Raw genomic sequence first — 7395 nt, 5'->3', positions numbered from 1 at the left:
ATTCAGGAACAGCTTCTTCCCTCCACCATCAGATTTCTGAATGAACATTGAACCCATGAACACTACCACAATACTTTTTTATTTCCTATTTTTGTACTATTTATTTAATTTAACTATTTAATTTTATATACTTACTGTAATTCACAGTTCGTTTTCTCTCCATTATTATGTATTGTATTGTACTGCTGCCACAAAGACACCGGATTTCATTACGTATTCTGGTGATAGTAAAACTGTTTCTGAATCTGAAAGTATGTTGATCTGATGACACCCACAGCTCCGATAACCATATAACCATATAACAATTACCATTCTGCTAATTAAATTTTCTGACGATACTACATTGAATGGACTTATTGCAAATAATAACGAGGCAGCCTACAGAGAAGAAGTCATCACCCTGACACAGTGGTATCAAGAAAACAACCTCTCCCTCAATGTTGCGAAAACAAAGGAGCCAGTTTTGGACTACAGGAGGAATGGAGACAGGCTAACCCCTTTTGACATCAGTGGATCTGGGGTTGAGAGGGTGAAGTTTTAAGTTCCTCGGCATACACATCACCGAGGATCTTACATGATCTCACGGCTGTGTGTGAAAAAAAGCACAAAAGTGCCCCTTTTATCTCAGATGGTTGAAGTTCGGCATCTCCCCAAATCCTAAGGACTTTCTACAGGGTCACAATTGAGACCATCCTGACTGGCTGCATCACTGCCTGGTATGGGAACTGTACCTCCCTCAGTCGCAGGACTCCGCAGAGAGTGGTGCGGACAGCCCAGCATATCTGTAGATGTGAACTTCTCACTATTCAGGACATTTACAGAGACAGGTGTGTAAAAAGGACCCGAAGGATCATTGGAGACCTGAGTCCCCCCAGCTACAATCTATTCCAGCTGCTACCATCCGGGAAATGGTACCCCAGCATAACAGCCAGGACCAACAGGCTCTGGGACAGCTTCTTCCACCAGGCCATCGGACTGGTCAATTCACCCTGATACAATTGTATTTCTATGCTTATACTGACTGTCCTGTTGTACATACTATTTATTACAAATTATTATAAATTGGACATTGCACATTCAGACGGAGATGTAACATAAAGATTTTTACTCCTCATGTACGTGAAGGATGTAAGAAATAAAGTCAATTCAATTCAATTCTGGCTATAGGGTCAAGGGGCTTGTTAGCTATCCCTTCATTACAATTCCCCCTACAGTTACACATAGTCAGTGGCTCTCTATGACAACATGAAACATTAAAATGTGGCCAAACATTTAATTCCATTCCCATTCTCATTCTGACATGTCAGAACATGGCCTCCTCTTGTGGTAGGATGAGGCTACCCTCAGGGTGGAGGAGTAACACCTTATTTTCCATCTGGGTAGCCCCACCCTGATGGCATGAATATCGATCTCTTCCTCCAGTTAAAAAAATATTCTCTCTTCATCCCCTCTTCTTCTATTTCTCACTCTGGCCTCTTACCTCTTCTCAGCTGCCTATCACATCTCTTTGGGACCCCTCCTCCTTCCCTTCTCCTATGGTCCACTCTTCTCTCCTATCAGATTCCCTCCGCTCCAGCCCTTTATCTTTCCTAACCATCTAGCTTCACCTACCACCTTCTAGCTAGCTTTCTTCCTTTCCCCCCACCTTTTTATTCTGGCACCTTCTCCCTTCCCTTCCAATCCTGATGATGGGTCTCAGTCTGAAACGTCGACTGTTTATTCCTTTCCATTGATGCTGCCTGACCTGCTGAGTTCCTCCAGCATTTTTTGTGTGTTGCTTTAAAAGGTTTTTTTCTCCTAGTATCTCTGCCACATCACATTCCCTTTTTGAAAAGTCCTTCAAAGATTTTCCTTTAATAGAACCTCTGTCCTTTCAGACTAAAAAGGCTGAAGGTTAAAGAGGGCTAATGGGTCTATAGAGAAGTTATTGAGCATTTAATGAATCAGTTTCTTTTTTTGTGGATTTACCTAATATTGAAATGTGTACAATTAAAACAGTCAGTCAACCTATCTTTTCAGAAAATTGCACTGTGCACTTGCAGTATGTTCAAAGTAAATTTATCATCAAACTACATATACAACCATTTTCTTGCAGGCATTCACAGTAGAACAAAGAAATACAATAGAATCAGTGAAAAACTACACACACAGACTACCAAGCAATCAATGTGCAAAAGAAGACAAATTGTGCCAATACAAAAAAGCCTTATTAATAAATAAGTAATGTTACTGAGAGCATAAAATGTAGAGTCCTTGAAAATAAGTCACTACAGTAGGCTGTGGAACCAGTTCACTGTTGAGGTGAGTGAAATTACCTGTGCAGTTTCAGGAGCCTGATGGCTGAGGGGTAATAACTGTTCCTGAACCTGATTGTGTGGGTGGCAATAGTAGTAACAAGGCGGGAGTCCTTGATGATGGATGCTACACTCCTGTGACAGCACACGTTGTAGATGTGCTCTCTGGTGGGGAGGGCTTTGCCTGTGATGGCAGGGTGTATGCAACTCTTTCTGCAGGCTTTTCCGTTTTTATTAAGTTCAGATAGATCAAATATGCTTTTAAAGGTCAAGTTCAAGTCTTTTGTCATTTCAGCTATATATATTTATACTGTCAAATGAAACGACGCTCCTCTGGACCAAGGTGCACAACACAGTACAAACACTACAACAAATAATAATGTGCATTTACATCACAAGTTAAAAAAATAAGCTTTCTCAGATACGTTACCCACAAAAACCGTTGTAGTCAGACACTACTTTTGTCACTTCCATGTTTCCTCTGAGCAGCAGGGTCCTCCTTAGGCTTTCCAACAGAGGTTGGCACCGACATCTGTTTGCCTTCTGCTATGGAAATATTAAATACACAACAGTTACCTTAACCAGACAACAAAAAACTTCCGGCCTGTTAAAGCCACTGTAACGTCTAACTGGTTATCAGTGGCTGACGACCCTCATGGGGACCAAATGCAGCCTGAACCACCATCTCAGCTTCCCACTGGTGATTCCCACTGCTGCTTGTAAAGAGTTTTTATGTTTTCCCCGTGACAGTGTGGGTTTCCTCAGGGTGCTCCAGTTCCCATCCACATCCCAAAGGTGTACAGATTTGGGTCAGTAAATTGTGGGCATGCTATGTTGGTGCTGGAAGCATGGGAACAGTTTTGATCTGTCTCCAGCACATCCTCGGACTATTTTGGTCATTGACGCAAACAATGCATTTCACTGTATGTTTTGATGTACAGTACACGTGATAAATAAAGCTAATCTTACAATCTCAATAAATACCTGCTTTGCTAACAATGTCCACCTTTCATATAGAAAAATAAAGGAAAAAATATATATTGGCCATTGCTTATGTGTTTTGTAATCTTTTATTTTAAATATCCTTATAGGTGAATGAGCATAATTTAGAGTTTGGAGACATGAGGGAATTCGAACGCTGGAATCTATAGCAAAAAGCCAGTTACTGGAGGAACTCAGCAGGTAAGACATTTCTGCAATCCCTCACACCGTTTCACACAGAATGAAGAAATCGTTGCCATTCTTGTATCTTCACGAGGAGATGGAAATCGACGCTGGAAGTTTTGGGGATTTAGATTTTATTTTTTTACCTCCCGTCTGTGGAAACGTGAAACTAAAACAGAAGATGTAACAGCAAACTATTGACGAATCCATCAAAAATCGTGTGAGTTCGCTCCGAGTGTTCCAGTTTCCTCCCACGTTCCAAATAAAGATGAATGGGTTAGGGTTTATAAGTAGTGAACTCATCCAAAGCGGACTGCTGATGAATCAGCTATACAGTACATTATTCATGAAAGGAGCTCGACTGTCATAATTTGGAGGTGATATTGTAATATTCGGTTTTATATAATTTCATTTTAATGTGTTTGTAAAGTTCTTGGCTCCCTACAGAATAGGTAAAATAAATTATTAAAACACATATGATCAATATTTCAAGGTTTGCATTCATTACTGCAAAGATAACATGCATTAAAATGCAGTTGAAGGAAATCTATCCAAGTTGCTCTTGAATTATTTTCTATATATTTCCCCTGAAATCTAAAGAGAATCAGAATCAGGTTTAATATCACTGGCATAAGTTGTGAAATTTGTTGTTTTTGCAGCAGCAGTGTATTGCAGCACATAATAATAAAAACTATAGTTACAGTAAGTGTATATTAAAAAAGAAAACATAAATTAAATAAATAATGCAAAAAGAGAGGGAACTACGAGAGTTTGTGTCATAGGTTCAATATTTGTTCAGAAATCTGATGGTGGAGGAGAAGAAGCTGTTTCCAAAACATTGAGCATATGTCTTTAGGTTCCTGTTTCTCCTCCTTGATGGTAGCCACGAGAAGAGGGTGAGGGGGGTCCTTAATGATGGACACCGCCTTTTTGAGGCCTCACCTCTTCAAGGTTTCCTGGATGCTGGGGAGGAGAGTGCCCCGGATGGAGCTGGCTGAGTTTACAATCTTCTGCAGCTTTTCCCATCCTGTGTAGTGGCACCTCCATGCCAGGTGGTGATGCAGCCAGTTAGAACGCTCTCAATGGTACATCTGTAGAAATTTGCAAGGGTCGTTGGTGACATACTAATTCTCCTCAAACTCCTAATGAAATATAGCTGCTGTCATGTCTTCTTTGTAATTGTATCAGTACGCTGGGCTCAGGATAGATCCACAGAAATGTTGACACCTAGGAACTTGAAAATACTCACCCTTTCAAGTCAAGTCACTTTTATTGTCATTTCAACCATAACTGCTGGTACAGTACATAGTAAAAATGAGACAACGTTTTTCAGGACCATGGTGCTGCATGACACTGTACAAAAACTAGACTGAACTACGTAATAAAAAAAACACAGAGAAAGCTACGCTAGACTACAGACCTACACTGGACTGCATCAAGTGCACAAAAACAGTGCAGGCATTACAATAAATAATAAACAGGACAGTAGGGCAAGGTGTCAGTCCAGGCTTCGGGTATTGAGTCTGATAGCTTGGAGGAAGAAACTGTTACATAGTCTGGTCGTGAGAGTCCAAATGCTCCAGTGCCTTTTTCCAGTCGGCAGGAGGGAGAAGAGTTTGTACGAGGGGTGCATGGGGTCCTTCATAATGCTGTTTCCTTTGCGGATGCAGCGTGTGGTGTAAATGTCCGTGATGGCAGGAAGAGAGACCCCACTGATCTTTCCACGTCTGGTCCATTGATAAAGACTGGTGTGTGCTCTCTTTTGACTTCTTCCTGTTGTTGCTTTGTTGTCATTCTTCAATACATGAGTGTCAAGGAGAACAAAGTGATTGTTACTCTGGATTCGATGCAGCATAAAAAACACAATAAGCATAAGGAGCACAATAAAACTTGACTTGACTTGAAAAGCAATAAATATAAATATAAAAGCAATCCTATAACATAATGTAAGTGTAACTATTACAGTTCACTCTATGTTTCAATGTACATATGATAAATAAGTCTAAATCTGAATCTGGAATCTGAATTTGATTGAAAAAAATTACAGTTTTGTTTCTTAAAATTCTATTAATGGTGATCATTGCAAATATTCATTCAGTGACCACTTTATTAGGTACACCTGCTCATGAATGTAAATACCTAATTAGCCAATAGCGTGGCAGCAACTCAATGCATAAAAGCATGCAGGCACGGTCAAGAGGTTCAGCTGTTGTTCAGACCAAACATCAGAATGGGGAAGAAATATGATCGAAGTGACTTTAACCATGGAATGATTGTTGGTGGCAGACAGGGTGGTTTGAGTCTCTCAGAACCTGCTGATCCCCTGGGATTTTTCACACACAATAGTCTCTAGAGTTTACAGAGAATAGTATGAGAAACAAAAAAAAACATCCAATGAGTGACAGTTCTGTGCACGAAAAAGTGTTGTAATGAGAGATCTCAGAGGAGAATGGCCAGACCGGTTCGAGCTGAAAGGAAGGCGACAAATAACCTCATGTTACATCAGTGGTGTGCAGAAGAGCATCCCTGAACACACAACACATTGAAGCTTGAAGCGGATGGGCTACAGCAGCAGAAGATCACAGTGGGTTCCACTCTTGTACCTAATAAACGAGCATAGATGAGGTCCCACTGATGCCTGTTTTATTATCTACACAGGTTTTGTCCTGCTTGGAAAACAAATGAAGCTCAACATTTTCAGGACCTTTAAATCTCCAGAGTAATTTCAGTTCCCAATACCAATACTTTCAGAATGAATCATCAACTCTGTTCTGTTTGAGTTAGAGCTGCTGTATTTATTGAAAGACTTAAGTCAAAGGACATAATTCTAAGAAATCTAAATTTGGCAGAATTTTGGCATTAAGAGAGATTTAGCTGTACATAGAGTAATAAATTTCAAATTGTACTTGATTCAAAATAAGATTTTTTTGTAACATTATGGAGGTAACAAGAACATATAACAAGATGTAAACAGATAACTCTATAGAAGGCGGAATGATACTGTTCTTGGCAGTTAGAGACAAGGATAACGACAATAAAATTAAGGTGACCTCAAGCAAGTGCTGCAGTGGCTGTTTGTAAATATTATAAAGTACCTCGCATCAAAGTTCAATGCATATTTATTATCAAAATACACGTATTTCACTGTATACAGCTGATACTTATTTTCAACCAAGTGCAAAAGACAACAAACTGCAAATACAAAAAATAAAGAAAACAAGTAATATTAATAACAATAATAATAAGTAATAAATATTGAGAACATAGATGAAGAGTTCTTGAAATTGAGTGGGTAGGTTGTGGAAACAGTTCAGCGTTAGGGTGAGGAAATTGAGTGAAGTTATCCCCACTGGTTCAAGGGTAAAGGGTTAAAGGGTATCTATTGTTCCTGAAGGTGGTGGTGTGGGTCCTGAAGCTCCTGTACCTCCTTCCTGATAGCAACAGTGAGATGAAAGCATGGCCTGGATTGTGGGGTTCTTTGATGATGGATGCAGCTTCTCTGTTCAAGGGCGGTGGTGTTTCCAGATCAGTCAATACACACTCCACTGCACATCTACAGAAGTTTGTCTAAGTTTTAGATGACATGCTGAATCTTTGCCAGCTTCTAAGAAAGCAGAGGCACTGCTGTGCTTTCTTCATAATGGAACTTAGGTGCTGGGCCCAGAACAGATCTTATAAATTACTAACAACAAGGAAATTAAAGTTGCTGACCTTCTCCGATCCTCTGATGAGGACTTGCTCACAGACCTTCGGCTTCCTCCTCCTGAAGTCAGTAATCATCTCCTTGGTCTTGCTGACATTGAGTGAAGGTTGTTGTTGTGGCACTACTCAGCCAGATTTTCACTTTCCCTCCTATAAGCTGATTTGTCACAGCCTTTGAATCAGCCAACAACAGTGGTGTCATCAGCAAAACTAAATATGACATTCAGGCTGTGCT

Source organism: Hypanus sabinus, chromosome 16 (assembly GCF_030144855.1).
Source record: "Hypanus sabinus isolate sHypSab1 chromosome 16, sHypSab1.hap1, whole genome shotgun sequence".
In the NCBI taxonomy this organism is placed as follows: domain Eukaryota; kingdom Metazoa; phylum Chordata; class Chondrichthyes; order Myliobatiformes; family Dasyatidae; genus Hypanus; species Hypanus sabinus.
Note: the sequence above shows the minus strand (reverse complement) of the source record.